General features: G+C 43.0%; 1 protein-coding gene across 1 annotated transcript in view; it reads left to right on the forward strand.

The window, feature by feature from the left end:
* The first annotated feature begins 15,427 nt into the window (after positions 1-15,427).
* The window catches only part of TIAM1 (T cell lymphoma invasion and metastasis 1), a 290,505-nt gene continuing 289,815 nt past the window's right edge, over positions 15,428-16,117 (forward strand). The window contains exon 1 of the mRNA XM_030579292.1: positions 15,428-15,541. The gene's annotated coding sequence lies outside the window, so the exon portion shown is untranslated. The remainder of the gene's footprint in view (positions 15,542-16,117) is intronic.

The raw sequence follows: 16,117 nt of genomic DNA on the forward strand, positions 1-16,117 counted from the left end.
GGATATGCATACCATCTATCACCCCACTGCAGTTAGGGAACCCCATTGCTGCAAAGCCACTCACTATTTCCCACACACTGCCCTGACTCACAGTCCTTCGTAGCAGGAGGCGATTAATAGCTCTTCATGCTTGTATACAGCAACCCCCACAGTGGATTTCCCAACTCCAAATTGATTTGCGACTGATTGGTAACAGTCTGGCATAGCAACTTCCACACAGTGACCACCCATTCGATTCTCCACTGTGAGTGCAGCTCTTATTTCAGTGTCTCTGTGCCAGAAGGCTGGGGAGAGCTCTGCATAAGTTTTCAGGAGTGGCCTTGTGCTTCCGAAATTTCTGCAGCCACTGCTCATCATCCCACACCTGAATAATGATGTGATCCCACCACTCAGTGCTTGTTTCTCAAGCCCAGAACCAATGGTCCACCATGTGCAACTGCTCCATGAATGCCAATAGCACCCTGGAATGGCTTCTTTCTATGGCACTCAGCAAGGTAGACACCCAAAGCATTGTCACCAGTCACTGCTCATGAAATATTGCGGAATCCGGTGCATTGTGTTCATAACTTTTCATCACAGTACTGGAGAGCAGTTCAGGATTTGTGCTTTCTGACAGAGATGGTGGACATGCAGGTAACAGGGCTGTTTAAAAAACAGCATGAAATATACTAGGATGTGCACTGCGAATGATGGGACAGAGAAAATTGCATCATGGGATGCTGACCCTGATCCCATGAGGCATTGCAAAACCTTCCCAAAACACCCAGCAGTATATGGTAGCGAGTTTCACAGTGGGATAGTACCCACAGTGCACTGTTCTGTGTTGATGCAAGAGCTGCTAGTTTGGACATGCACCACCCACGCAAGAGCATAGTGTGACATGCAACAGCTGTTTAATTACAGTGGTGGCTGTATGTCAATGTAACTTTGGTTGATTTAACATTGTTAGTGTGGACAAGACCTAAAACCATAAAAGATCCTGTTGACATGCTGAATAGGGCCCCTTTAAAAATAAAATGACTTAAAAACTTAATTCTTATTTAATTGGCAGCCATGTTTATGGTCTTATCACTCTAGAATCTCAGCACCAATCACATTAATGAATTAAGCTTCACAGTACCCCAGGAGGTAGGTGAGTATGATTATTTCTATCTTTTGTATTACTGTGTGGGAGAAAACGAGTTACAGTTAATTTACTTGCCCAACTCCACACAGGAAGTCAGTAGTAGAGGGCAGGATTAGAACCCTGATATCCTGAATGCAAGAGCTGCCGATTTGTCCCAATAGATATCCTTCACCTTTCATTTCCCCTTTACAGATAAACAAGATCTTCTCTTTCATATATAGGAGTTTATCTTGAGAGTATCTAGCTTTTCTATAATCTGATATTTCTTAAAATGCCACTTCGATGTTGTAGATCTTGCTGATGCTTCATATGAAACCAGCATTTACATACATAGCACTCTTTATGTTAGTCCTTTAAAAAATGATGCATTATACCCCAATACTGACCTTTACTATCCCTCCTATATTAATCATGAGTTCTCCTCTGAAAGGAGGAAAGCCAGTCATTTAGAATTTGGGCCACTTCCTGCAGTGGTTTTGTGATATGACCACACGGGCAAATGTCCCCTGGGGATGAGGTTGAGAACAATAAATGCATTTCTGCTAGTGACCTAAATCAGACTCTGAACCCAGGTTTCCAGAAGTAAAAGGTTAATGTGTGAACCCTTAGCATCAGATGTGTAGGATAAGCAAACTGGACAAAAACAAATTTTTTAATTTTGTTTTTAAATAAGTATTCTTCATCCGTAAATAATAATAAAGTTCACAATATCTTTTTAATACCATAACACAGCAACATAACTGGGGATAGGAGCAAGGGCTATAGAATCCCTATTCCTCTACTTATGACAATTAGCAATCAAGCCCCCAGGAAACCTGTGCCTTTTGCCTTTATCCAAAGCCCCCTGTTTGCATACATAGCACTTTCAGACTTATGACTGGCACTGTGTTTTTCAAAGCGTAGCATAGACTATGGTGGACTCTAATTCATCTAATTCACACCTCAGTTCTGTATAACCCTAGATCAGCTTCTATTATTATGCTACTATCTGAAAGTTGTAAAGAGAATATTGGGAGAGAAAAATAGGTTTGCTTTTAATTCTTATAAAAAAGACTAGAAGAGTTTTCTGAAAAGACAATATGAGAATATGATTGACAATTTGCACACTCTTAAAAACCGGGATTGTCCTGCTACAGGCTATTCAGCAAGGGCAGCTAGCTTGTATGCATGGATCTCCTGGTTTTGAAACCAAACTGAGTTCCTTTTAATTAAGAAGCAGAAAACAAAGATTTTTTTTTCTGGGTTATAAGAAGCCCAGAAGACAATGAGCTTTGGGGTTGTGGGAAAAATTATTTTTTAAGGCACAGGCAGAATGACAGCAAAATTAATATGAAGCGGGCGAAATTCATGCTTGTGCAGAGGACCAGCGCAAGGCAAGTCCCACTTAAATCCATTTTTGAGGACTTTGTTGGGATCTAAGGATACATAGTCCTCGTGCAGGGCTGTTAACCACAAGAGTTCATTTCACCCCATATGCATAGGACATCATGTCCTTCAAAATGATACTGTTAACATTTAAAATGAGTTTCCAAAATGTTTTCTTGGTATTTTTTCAACCACCCTAGTTAAATTTGAAAGCATCTTTTCTTACTGAAATGACCTCCACTCTCTATCTCTGAGGCCTGGTCCACACTACGCTGTTTTTAAACCGATTTAACAGTCGCTGTTTAAATCGATTTAATGCTGCACCCGTCCACACTACACTACTCTTTATATCGATTTAAAGGGCTCTTAAATGATTTCTGTACTCCTACAAAACGAGAGGAGTAACGCTAAAATCGATATACGTATCGATTTAGGGTTAGTGTGGACGCAAATCGACGTTATTGGCTCATTCTTATACAGTAGCTACCCACAGTGCACGCTCCAGAAATCGCGCTGCCTCGGGAACCACGGAACACACACCACCGAATTAATGTGCCTAGTGTGGACGCGCACAATCGACTTTATAATATCTGTTTTATAAAATCGGTTTTAAGCTCATTCGAATTTATCCTGTAGTGTAGATGTACCCTTTTGAGGTGCAGTAGTTTGTTTATTGGAGGTCTGCTCAGGGATACAGCTCAGAGATTTTCTTCTCTCAGACAGAATATCAAAGCATGCATTTGGGAGAACAACAAAATGCCAACCTATAAATATAGATTTTACAAATGGATAGGGAAGGGATGAAAAGAAAGTACATCAGATTTAATTTTTACTAGTCTTGTTAAACAAATATCATCTCTTGTGTTTACAATCACAGATCTAACATCCCTCACAATAAAATTCTTATCTGTCTGGCTGTGCTTTGAAAATCTCTTTTTTTTTCCTGATTCAGCTGCTTGTGGCTGGCCCATAGACCAATCAAAAGGTTCTGATTTTTTGTACAATTCAACAGTGACTTTGTTTTTTCAAATTCATAAGCTGGTTCATCAACTAGCCTGAATGAAAGGTCATATGGATTTCTTAATGGGGGAAAACGGTTTACTTCTTGCAAATTACCTGAGCACAAGTTTCCTGAAGTCATGCACATGGGGTTTAGCAAGTGGAATTTTCTGTTTGTGTTCCTCATTCTGCTTCCCTTTTAAAAATTTTTTAAGGAAACACAATTTTTTTATTCATACAATTACTGTGAGCCAAATAATAAAATTAGGTACTGAGGAGTGTGCAACAGAAGCTACAGGAGGAAGTGAGGGGTACAACAAACATACAAGCATGCCACAACAGTCTGGATGTACATATAGTCATATGACTTGATAAGCAGAATAACTAAAACTGTTAGTTGACTTATGGATTTCACCCACTATATACTGAGCCCTCAGTAAATTAGCTATGAAACAGGAATTTTATATATATATATTAGGGCTGTCAGCAATTAAAAAATTAATCGTGCTTGTAGTGGGGGTAGTTACTCCGTCCTGCCCTGAAGGGCTTAAAACAGTCCTGGGAGAGGGCTCTGACAGGGGAAAAACTGGGCTGTTTGGGAAAGAAGCCATAGCTGTAGCCAGTGCAATCAGAGCTCAGCCAGCCCTTATAAGAGAGCGGTGGGCCAGAAAGACACAAGTCTCTCTCTGGCTCTAGAGCAACGGTAGGCAACCTATGGCACGTGTGCCGAAGGCGGCACGCGAGCTGATTTTCAGTGGCACTCACACTGCCCGGGTCCTGGCCATGGGTCCAGGGGGCTCTGCATTTTAATTTAATTTTAAATGAAGCTTCTTAATATTTTAAAAACCTTATTTACTTTACATGCAACAATAGTTTAATTCTATATTATAGACTTACAGAAAGAGACCTTCTAAAAACATTGAAATGTATTACTGGTACGTGAAACCTTAAATTAGAGTGAATAAATGAAGACTCGACACACCACTTCAGAAAGGTTGCCGACCCCTGCTCTAGAGTGAGATGGATGGGGCTGCCTGGGAGCTGAGCTGGGTCCCTGAGGTACAGCAGCACTAGGGAAAGGCAGAGGGAGCTGGGGAGCTTCAGCCTAGTAAAACCCCACGCTGCAGGCCTTGAAAAGGGCCTATAAAAAGTACTGGAGTTGCAGAGGGCAGCCCAGACATAGGCAGAGGCAGCTGGTCCAACTCCTCTTGCTGATGATGAATGGTTTATGGACTGTAGCCTTCCTTAAGGAGTGGGGGCTAGATGGTGACTGGCAGTAGCTACTGAGGCAAGGTAGGGATAGAGGGTTAGGGGTTCTCCTGGATGGGAAGACCCAGACTGTAGGTTACTGCTAGGGCAGAACCCTGATGTAGAGGGGCACCAGGGTCTGGGAGGGACATGGGAGTCAGTAGCAGATGAGACCCTGGCCAGCAGGGGGCACTCTGGGCTGGAAGAGCTAATTCCTAGGATGATCAGCAGGAGATGCCATGCTGGTGAGTCCTGGCCCTGCCACAGTGCTATTAAACAATAACAGAATTCCATTTAAATATTTTTCGATGTTTTCTATATTTTCAAATATATTTATTTAAATTACAACACAGATTGCAAAGTGTTTAGTGCTCACTATAATTTTTGATTACAAATATTGCACTGTAAAAAACAAAGCATTTTTCAATTTACTTAATACAAGTACTGTAATGTGATCTCTTTATCATGAAAGTTGAATTTACAAATATAGAATTATGTACAAAATTTTATTTTTAAATGCATATCTAAAATTTTAGAGTCTACAAGTCCACTCAGTCTGACTTCAGCCAATTGCTCAGACAAACAAGTTTGGCTACAATTTGCAGGAGACAATGCTGCCTGCTTCTTGTTCACGATGTCACCTGAAAGTGAAAACAGATGTTTGTATGGCACTGTTGTAGTTGGCACTGCAAGATATTTGTGCCAGATGCATTAAAGATTCATGTTCCTTCATGCTTTAACTACCATTCTAGGGGACATGTCCATGCTGACGATAGGTTCTGCTCAATAGTGATCCAAAGCAGTGCAGACCTACACATGTTCATTTTCATCATCCGAGTCAGATGCCAGCACCAGAAGGCTGGTTTTGTTTTTGTTTTGGTTTTCTTTGGTGGTTCAGGTTCTGTAGTTTCCACATTGGAGTGTTGGTCTTTTAAGATTTCTGAAAGCATGCTCCACACCTCATCCCTCTCAGCTTTTGGAAGGCACTTCAGATTCTTAAACCTTGGGTCGAGTGCTGTATCTATCCTTAAAATCTCAAATTGGTACCTTCTTTGCATTTTGTCAAATCTGCTGTGAAAGTGTTCTTAAAACAAATATGTGCTGGGTTATCATCTGACTGCTATAACATGAAATATATGGCAGAATGTGGGTAAAACAGGAGACATACAATTCTCCTCCAAGGAGTTCAGTCACATATTTAATCAACACTTTTTTTTAACAAGCATCATCAGCATGGGAGCATATCCTTTGGAATGGTGGCCAAGGCATGAAGGGACATATGAATGTTTAGCATATATGGCATGTAAATACCTTGCAACGCCAGCTGCAAAAGTGCCATACGAATGCCTGTTCTCACTTTCAGGTGACATTGTAAATAAGAAACAGGCAGCAGTATCTCCCATAAATGTAAACAAACTTGTTTGTCTTAGCGATTGGCTGAACAAGAAGTAGGACTGTGTGGACTTGTAGGCTCTAAAGTTTTACATTATTTTGTTTTCGAGTGCAGTTATGTAACAAATCTACATTTGTAAGTTACACTTTCACAATAAAGAGATCACACTACAGTACTTCTGAGGCAAATTGAAAAATACTATTATCATTTTTTATTGTGCAAATATTTTGTAAAATGATATAAAGTGAGCACTGTACACTCTATTCTATGTTGTAATAGAAATTAAATATATTTGAAAATGTAGAAAAAACATTCCAAATATTACATTTTAAATGGGTATCTATTGTTTTAGTGTAATTGATTACTTTTTTAATTGTGATTACCTCCAAAAAATTAATCACATGAGTTAAACTGTGATTAATGACAGCCCTTCTCTGTCTGAGTTACCGCAATCATACCCGCTCAAATAAAGCTCTGATCATACATGTCTGACTGAGGAATATATCTAACATACTATACAGCTCCCATTACTGTAGTATGAGTGTCTACACTCTGTAGTGTTTATTCTCACAACACCCCTGTGCAGAAGGGTGCTATTATCTCCCATTTTTAGCTGGAGACTGAGGCAGAGAATGACTACATGACTTGCCTGAGGGCACACACAGTTGTGGTAGAACAGGGAACTAAAACGTATTCCCAAGGCTATAGGCTGGTACCCTAACCACTGGCCTATCCTTACTCTCAGGGCTTGAGCCTATAAGGTGCTGAATACCTTCTATTCCCAATGAAATCAGTAGACCATTGCAGGCACTCAGCATCTTGCATTATGTTTTAATGTCTTTAGTCTCAATGGTCATTAAGATAAACAATTGTTACCTGAGTTGCGTGTGAAAGTATTTGATTTGAGAAACCTCAATTTTTTCAGAATATTATGTAGAAAAATTAAAGGAATGCAGTCAACTTAAAAATCAGTTTGTATGAAAATTTGTACTTACTATTGTAACATCAACATCTAAGTTGACTACAAACTGAAAAACCATTAGAGAAAATGCTTCACTCAATTTCTTTGTCTTCTCACTTTCTGCATGTGACAGCCCTTCTGTGCAGTCAATTTCATTATTTGCTGTAGCCAGTCAGTTCCATCTGTGTGGGTCCTTCATACAGAAATGGGGACAGGAAAAAAGTGTGGGGGGAAGGAACGTGAACGTAAACCCACAAAAATTAGGAGGACTCTAGGGCAGGTGTAGTACCTGAAACTACATCTTTTTATTGCCTAAATTAATAGTTACTGTTACCCAAAATTGGGCCAGCTAGTAAGCTTAGGGAGGACTAATGACCCACCAGAGTTTGGCAGAAAGCAGCATATTTATTATACTAATAGCTAAGCTCAAAAGAAGGGGGGAGGTGTCACGCTCACACTCGCATACTCACGCTCCCAGAACAGGCATGGCACTGGAGATGTTAGGATCCTTAAAGATAAGTGTCCCATAGTGCAGTGAAGGACAGTGCGATGAAGGTAAGTCTTCCTGAGGCACAATGAAATGCAACACAGCAAATCACTAGCCAGCCAGTCTGGGCGAAAGGCCTTTATGGGAGGTACAATCTTGTCAGTGAACTCCTGAGCATGTGGCCCCTTTCCCTTTTAAGGACCTGCTCCTCCTGGCCTGGGACTAGAGATGACTTGGCCGCATCTGGTTGGTCACATTCCACTTCTGGCAGTGTCCATGCATTGGGCGTGTGATTGCTGCCTAATTAGAGTTCCAGACACCTTGTCTACCTGGGAGCTCTTCTAATCTTCCAGCTGCTCAAGCAGCCCATTCATCCCACAAGCATTCCAGGAGGGTGGGGGAAAGCCATTTCACAGGTATTCAGAGAGGGAAAGGAGACAAAAAATGCAGGGGGGGGGAGAATGTGTAACAGACCTTTGAACCTACAGGTTATACAGAGCATAGTCATACAGAGCATACAGGTCACTGTAGCCCCTACAACAGTTACAGTAAGAATGGAAGCATGACGGTCATTTGCAGGGACATTTACTCTCACCTTCAAACTTAAAGTTTCTCATACCCATGGAGAGCTGAAATATAGCTGTTCAGATGTCATTGTTCCATTACCTGTGCACCTGAAGCAGTGTTACTGCCTTCTAGAAGGCTTTATTCCTACTGTGACCAGAGTCATCATGTCTGTCAGCACTATTTTTTTTAGGTTTTCAGGTGGCAGAAAATAAACAGGCTTTGAAGATTTGGATTCAATGGAATTTTAATTGTTAGAGAGATGGCGAAGACTATTTTTCCAACTGCCTGCCAATACAGGATTGTCACTTTACAGAAGATTTCCATACTGTCAAATGTCTGCTTCTCCTAATAAAACTACTCCACATTAGAAAGTTTCATACTGGCTTTAGTAGTCTTTTCTCAGTTTCATCCTATTACTCTTAGTCCTGGCCTACACTTTAAAATCAACCTAGCTACATCTCTCAAGGCAGTGAAAACTGTTGTGCCCTGAGCATAGTTAGGTTGACCTAAACCCTGGGGTCAATAGATTCTTTCATTGAGACCTAGCTTACTGCCTCTAGAGAGGTGGATTAACTACAGTGACAACCCCCCTGTCCGTGCTGCAGCTGCAGTGTAGATATGGCCTTTAGTTATAACCTTTGGACCCCAGAACAGTTAGTCAGATTCTCAAGTGCAGTGCAAGTAATTTTTGAGACACACCATCTGGCTGTAGAACTGGTTTAACTGGCCCTATGATGATCATCCCAAGTCACTGGGAGTCCCATGGTGGGTGTAGAAACTCTATGCCTGCAGGTAAGGGTGTGTGCGTGTGTGTAGGGGAGAGGAAGTATGGTTATATAAATAGGGTGTGGCCAGGAAGCAACTTGCCAGCACATCTCCAGTTGCTAGTTTTGGCCCACTGAGTCTTTGCAGCTAAACTTCGGTTAGAGCAGCTGTTACTAGGAACAAGCCCACATCCTGGCATAATGGAGTACAAAAGCAAGATTTTAAGTAGCTACTTTTGCACCATCTGGCCAGGAATGGCCAGGTGTGGCTCTAGGTGTTTTACCAGCTGGATGGGAAAAGGCTGGTCAGGCCTTTGGCCAGGAATGGCTCTAGGGTTTTACCAGCCAGGGTGGAAAACTTTTTCAGACACCTCCAAAAGCGCCCAAGAAAAAAGGCAGAGTGGGACAGCAGTTTGGCTTTGTGGAAATTGGCACATAGGGTGCCACCCTGCAAGCCCAACCCCTAGAACTGGGCTGATTCGGACTTCCAGTGTTGCAGGATTGGGCCTTTCCTGATGTTCTTTCGAATGATTTGAGTCTTACCGCACCCTGCTTAGCTCTAATTTAGCCACGCTAGCAGTAATTAATATTTTTAAAACCATATATGTGCTGAACTCTATTACATATTTTAGCTGTTCTAATCTTTCCTTATAAGCAGAGCTGGTCATATCTTTTCATTCCAAATGTTTTGCAATGAAAACAGAAATGCTCAAATGGAATTTCAGTAGGAAGCTGTTTCTAACAAGATTTTTTTGGGCTTCATAAAACCTGAAAACCCCAAACTGAAAACCTGAAAACTTTTGAAGTAAAATGATGACAAAAATGAAACCTTTTTGGTTTGGCTGACTGGAAATTTTCAGGGAACAAAAAACATTCCTGACTACCTCTACTAGTAAGTCAAGTCCTCAGGCCTTTAATTCTTTTTGTTGTTGTTCTCTGCATCCATTCCTATTGCGTAACATTCTGGGTTCAGTGCTGAGAATACTACACAGTATTTAAGACTTAGCTTCACAAGTTGTCATATGCAGAATTGTGCGGTATCATGTCATAGTGTATAACATGATGTGTCTCTGTATGCAACTTTAAACTGTACTAGATTCTTTTGCTAATAATTGTATTACAAGCTATTAAATTGTGCATTATTCACCTCTAGGTGTTTCCTTTTACTATTTCTATATTCCAGGTATCTCAAAAGGGCCTTAGGAGTGATAATGGATAGTAATGATGTAGGAGCCTGCAATGTGGTGTGACAGACCTCTGTGTGTGGGAGGGCAGAGCAATGATAAGGAGAAGGAGGGCAGGGTGCACATGGCATTTGGGATTGCAAAATCTAATTGTTGCCTTAGGTTTTGTCTATATTCTTGTTTACTGCTGAATGATCTTCTTTGGATGTGTATATATTTAATATCATGTTTTGGTAGCTGAGTAGTGGCTCCATGGCAGAATCAGTATCAATTGCCTTCCGCCTGTCTTCTTTAAAATGCCTAAAAACGTTAATCTCTGGGTTTTGTTTTTTTCACCTCCCCAAACTGTTGCTGGTGAAAGTGTTTGTTGGCCATTTTGTTTTCTTTGTGCATGGTGGAGTCAATATTCCACTTGTAAAGGAGAAACTAGCATAAACGGAAGCAGTTTAAAACAGTGGTGTTTCAAACTTTTTTCTGGCTAGCCCGTTGAAGAAAATTGTTGATGTCCATGACGCCAACAGACCTGGGGGTAAGAGGTTTGGGGGTAGGAGGGTGTTCAGAGATGGGAGCAGAGGGTTGGAGTGTGGGAGTGGGGTGAGGGACTCTGAGGTGGGGCGGGGGGATAAGGGGTTTGGGGTGCAGGAAGGGGCTCCATGTTTCAGGGGGCTCAGGGCTGGGGTAGAGGGTCGGGGTGAGGGCTGTGGGGTGGGGCTGGGAATGAGGGGTTCAGAGTGTGGGAGGGGGCTCTCGGTTGGGGCAGAGGATTGGGGTGTGGGAGGAGGTCAGGGCTCTGGGGTGGGGGTGCATGCTCTTGGGGGGGCTGGGGATGAGAGGTTTGGAGACTGCTCAGTGCTGGCTATGTGCCCTTCCTGGCCAGGAAGAGGAGATTATGCAGATTTCCATCACCATAACTTTTGCACTGCAGACTCTCTGTTGCTGGGGATTCCCCACAGTCTTTGCTAGCTCAGTCCCATAGTAAACTTGGGCCACTGTCATCCTCTTTCATCTTGTCATCCTCATTCCCTTCCATGTGAAATTTTCTGAAATCACAAATCTAAGTGAAACTTATTATTAGTCACACAACTAAAGGCGAGCTTGTGTGATCTTAAGGTGTAAAGGTTACAGTTATGATCAAATGTACAGATGGATGGACATCACCCATTAATTTTAAGCAGGTAGAACGTTGAAGACCTGGTTTTACATTGTGTGACTAATAAAACTTTACTGAACACAGGATGCAATTTGAGCTAACTTAAAATTACTTAATTTTTTAAGAATGTTTTGAAATGGTCACATGATTGACTGAATTTTCCTAATCCAGGGTCATTTCATGCTATCAATTTTTAAGATGAATTCCCCAGTGAAAGTCAATAGGAAATTCTGCCTAAAAATCAATGCTATGAGTGGATCCTCTATAAGGTACTTCCTGCTGATTAAACATATTGTAAAAGAATAATACCTCAATATACAGTGTGACAATGTCATGTAAAAACCTGTCATTAATCAATGACGTGAAGAAGAAAAGTGAGGTTTTAGGCTCTTATTTCATTATAAAGCAGCATACTGACTGGTCAGTATGCATCTGAGATTTTGTATTTTTTTAAAACATAGAATGCTCCTATTTGGTATGGAGTATTAGAAAATGAAATATGCATAAACATATGCATAACATATTTATTAAATATTAAAGTAAGTATTTTTAATTGGTAAAGTCAAAATATTAATAGTAACAACAATAATTTATTTGGAATTGTCCATCTTGATGTTTGAAGGGGAACTCTCATTTTCATTTATTTTAAAAATATCTTTATGTAGTTTAATTATTGTAAAATACTTCCTTTTAAGAAACACAATTTGACTGATTTTAAAATGCCCTACCCAGCTCTCAATAATTAATGAAAAAATACAGTATACAAATTGGACCAATGTCTAAAGCTAGATGTTCTCCCAAATTCTTATGAAACAAACGCTGTTCAGTTAACATTCAGATAATGTACTGGTTTAATTTCCATCAAAATGTTTAACTATGCTGAAAAAATATATAGCAGCAGACAATCAATGGTTGAGATGTCACTGAAGAAATCATCAATTAATTATTATTATTATTACTGGATTGTGTCTAAAGATAATTCAGATTGCTATTTGTGCTTGGGTAACTCAAAGAGATTAATTTTAAGAAAGTGAAACTTGGCATGTATGTCATCCTCAGTGAAGAATATGTGCTATGCCACGTTTGGGAAAGAATTGCAAGACGTGATAACTGAGGGAAAGTAGCACTTTGTATGCACAGTACACTTTTTCCTTATTTTTGTGCACGAGTGTGGGTATCCAATGCAGATGCCTTAGCATTTGTTTATCTGTGTTATATTTGGAATAATGCAGTCTAGTGGAAAAACAGAAACCATCAACCAACCAAAATAACCCAACTTTATACAGAGTGAATTTCAGCTACATGACCAATCAGAGTTGTGTGATCTGGTCATCAGAAGCACATTCAGCCAGTGAACCATGAGACAGAAGCATTACATCATCAGAGCACTTCTCTGGTGAACAGAGCAAGAAGTGGGGATTTAAAACCTAGCAACTACCAAGGGCTTATTGGCATTTCATTGATTACTATCCATTTAGATGTCAAAATGGGTACCTAACCATTAAATAAGCAATATTTTATTTGATCCAACATGTCAATAAATATAATTTAAATGAATGGTTCCAAAGTATGACACATATAACCTAACCCCCTTTTGATGTATCCGGCATGCCACTGCTATGAAATATTAAACAATTTGCAACCTTAAATAGCTAGTTCCTCACTCTTCCTCCTTCAAGAGTCATAAATGGTATAGTATTTCTCAAAGTTTACCATGTAACATTTTTAAGAACAACAGGATGAGTTTTTAAAATTTAAATTAGTTTATTCAATATTATTATTGAACTACTTACTAAAGTGCAAGCTGGTGGGGAGGAGGAGGGCAAAAAGACCAGAATGTGTTAAAGATTGGAAAATGGGATTTAGAGACCATTTGTGTCATTTATTGCTAGTCATTCATAAAGAAGAAAATCTCAAGAGGTATTAGGGTCTGATCTTACTGCTATGATTACAGATGTGAGTATGGACAGCAGCATCAGGCCCTTCATTTGAAATCATCATAGATAATTTAAACAAAATTAACTGGGCAGTGGGGTGAGTGAGGGTGGAGTGGGGAGGGAGAGTTGGTTTTAGACCTTGTAATAGCTTAAGATAGTCTTTCTAAGGCCATGTCTATACATGCAGCACTGCAGTGGTGCAGATGAGTGACACTGCTGAGTCGTCCTAATGTTTTAATGTAGACCTGGCTGGCCTGTGTCTTTGCTAGGGCTTTTGCCAGCATAGCTGTTGGGTGGGGGGGGAAAAATCACACTCCTAACATATCTATGCCAGCAAAACCTTTAAGTATAGACCAGGCCCCAGTCTCAACTGTTTCTTACTGATAGTAAAACAAGGTTAAATCCAAATGATGTCTGTTTATATCATGGCTATGGTTGGTGCACAGGGAAGAAAGGGATCATATCAAAAACATTTTTCTTTTGACAGGCATGTCGTTGGATGTGCATTTTGTATGTTTTCCATAGTTTCCCATCGTTAATAAAAACCTTCATAGACTCCCTGAAAACAACCATTTTCTTAAAATTGTTTTTCCTTTTAGTTGGCAAATGCTGATTTTTCACCAGTTTCTCATGGCATGCAAGCAAATGTTGGTCATGTTCTTGTTTCCACCATAGATGATACATTGTTATTATAATTATTTATTGTTATTGCTCTAGTGCCCAGAACTGGTGAGCAAGAGTGACACTGAACTCATTTCCAGGCTGGCTGTCCCTGACTAGAACACCAAATAACATCTGTCCTAGGTAAAAGGGTAGTTTTGTTTTGGTTGCAGGTGATGTATTTTAAGGGGTACATTAAATAAGTGTTTTGAGTCCAGCCATTCCTACCAATATGCTGTGGATGTTTTAGCAAGAGGTTCCCAGAAATATTTCCTCTCCCCACTTAGTTTGTGATTATGCATGTTTCCCCAGGCTGCTCCCATACTACAGCCACGGGTTATCTGGCAGCTCAGCACGCAGCTAGAGGATGGAAGAGAAAGGGACCGAGGGATACATTACTTTGTTCAGCCGCGGGTACCAATGACTGGGCTGGGCTCTGAGCCGGCCTCGCTGGCAGGGTCCCAGCGCTTGAGCCCGGAGCAGGGCTGGGCCCCCGGGAATCACAGCAACGCAGGCTCCCGCCCGCCTGTCCCAGGGGCGAAGCGCGCGCCCCGTGCCCCCGGCAGGCGGCGCTGCCGCAGCTGCCCACGTGTTACAGGCTGAGTCTGTTTACTGCCCCCACCTCGGGCCGGGGAGGCGGGGCAGAGTTCCCCCCAGGCAGCCAATCCCGCAGGGTCCCCGCGCCGCGCGCTAAATTCATCTCACCCCTCCCTGGGCTTTGACTGGCTGTGGGGGCACGTGAGAGTGACAGGCAGCTCCGCAGCCCCGCTGGTCGGGTGTCCGCTTTTGTGACAGGTTCCCCCAACGTTCGGGACGTCGCAAGGCACGTGGTGAGCGAGGGAACCCCCTGTCCCTTGGGACAGGCCCCCTTCCCAGGGGCCCTGCCCCTCCGCCCCACCTGAGCGCCGCGTGCGCTATTGTCACCCAACCCAACATTCCAACTCCGAACGCCCCGCTGTTCGCCGCCGGCTCCCCTCATTGGCCCGCCTGGGTCAGACTGAGCGGCGGGGCAGCCAATGGCTTTCGGTATCCAAGGAGCCAGCTGGCCCCGCCCTTCGCAGCGCCTGCCGTAACAATATGGCAGCAGCTGCTATTGGTAGGGACGCGGTGTGAGCAGCGCGGTGGCAAGCAGCAGCTGCTCAGGCTCCTTCTCACCGTGTGCGCCCTTCTCCAGCGTCCCTTCCCCGCGGCTGGCTCGGGGCAGGACGGAGCCATGGCGGTAGTCGGGGCCGGAGCCGGGTACCTGGGGAGGCCGCACGGGGGAAGCTGCCCGTATGTCATGCCCCGCTGCCCGCCTTAGCCGCCGCTCTCTGGGTCCTAGCGCTGGCGAGAGCGGGGTGACACCTTGCCGGGCATTGTGTGTTTCCCCCGGGCTGGGCTCGGCGGCTGCGGCAGGGCTTGGGGGAAAGGGGCCCGGCGGTGAGTGAGGAGGCTGGAGCCAGACAGAGCAGCTGTGGCTGGAGGACGCCTGGGTCGGATGCAGCGGGGGAGGTTGTTTCTCTTGCTCTCCGCAGTGGGAGGGGAGCTCGCTCTATCATGGCACTGGAGGGGGGAGTTCTCGGCTCCAGGGTATCGCTGAGCCTGGAGCCGCTTACAGCGACGCCAGCCCGGGGTTAGGAGTGGGGATGCGGACTGCGGAGCGAGTGGCTTGCCCGTAACCTCGGGGTTGTCGTGCAAAGGCGCGATGCGGACTGGAGCTGGTAGGTAGATATTTGCCACAATGACAATGGGATCGGAGGATTCCTTGTTCGCAGAGGGGCATTTCTACAGATGGAGCTGAGTGAGCAACGCAGAAGGGAAAATTGTTTTCCCCCCCCAACCCATAATCCCTTCCCCTCATTTACATCTGAATTGCTCGAAGATCAAAGCCAACATTTCTTCGGGGTTATTGGTGTGGCGGGATACGTCCTTTATGTGTTATTTCTGCGGCGTCTACCGCGCCCCGGGCATTGTACATTAGGATGCCTATGGAGGACTTTACCACTCGAATCACCATGCCACTTATTCATTAGGCTGCTGCAAGCTGCCGGTGCAGTCCTCCTGTCCTGCTCGCCGGGGCCTGCTTTTCTTTACAGTCTTCAGCTGTGGGCATAATCAGTGAATAGCGTTCATACTGAGATCGCTTTAACTAGTCCTCAAAGTGGTTGACAAGTTGGTAAGAGATTGTTTACTAGTTGTCAATTTCATAAGCTCTCTTTTGAGAGCGGATGATGCGTAGGTATGCAAATGTGTATTTCAGTGAGCTTGATCTTAAAGATGTTGGATAGACTATGGAG

Source organism: Gopherus evgoodei, chromosome 1 (assembly GCF_007399415.2).
Source record: "Gopherus evgoodei ecotype Sinaloan lineage chromosome 1, rGopEvg1_v1.p, whole genome shotgun sequence".
Classification (NCBI taxonomy): domain Eukaryota; kingdom Metazoa; phylum Chordata; order Testudines; family Testudinidae; genus Gopherus; species Gopherus evgoodei.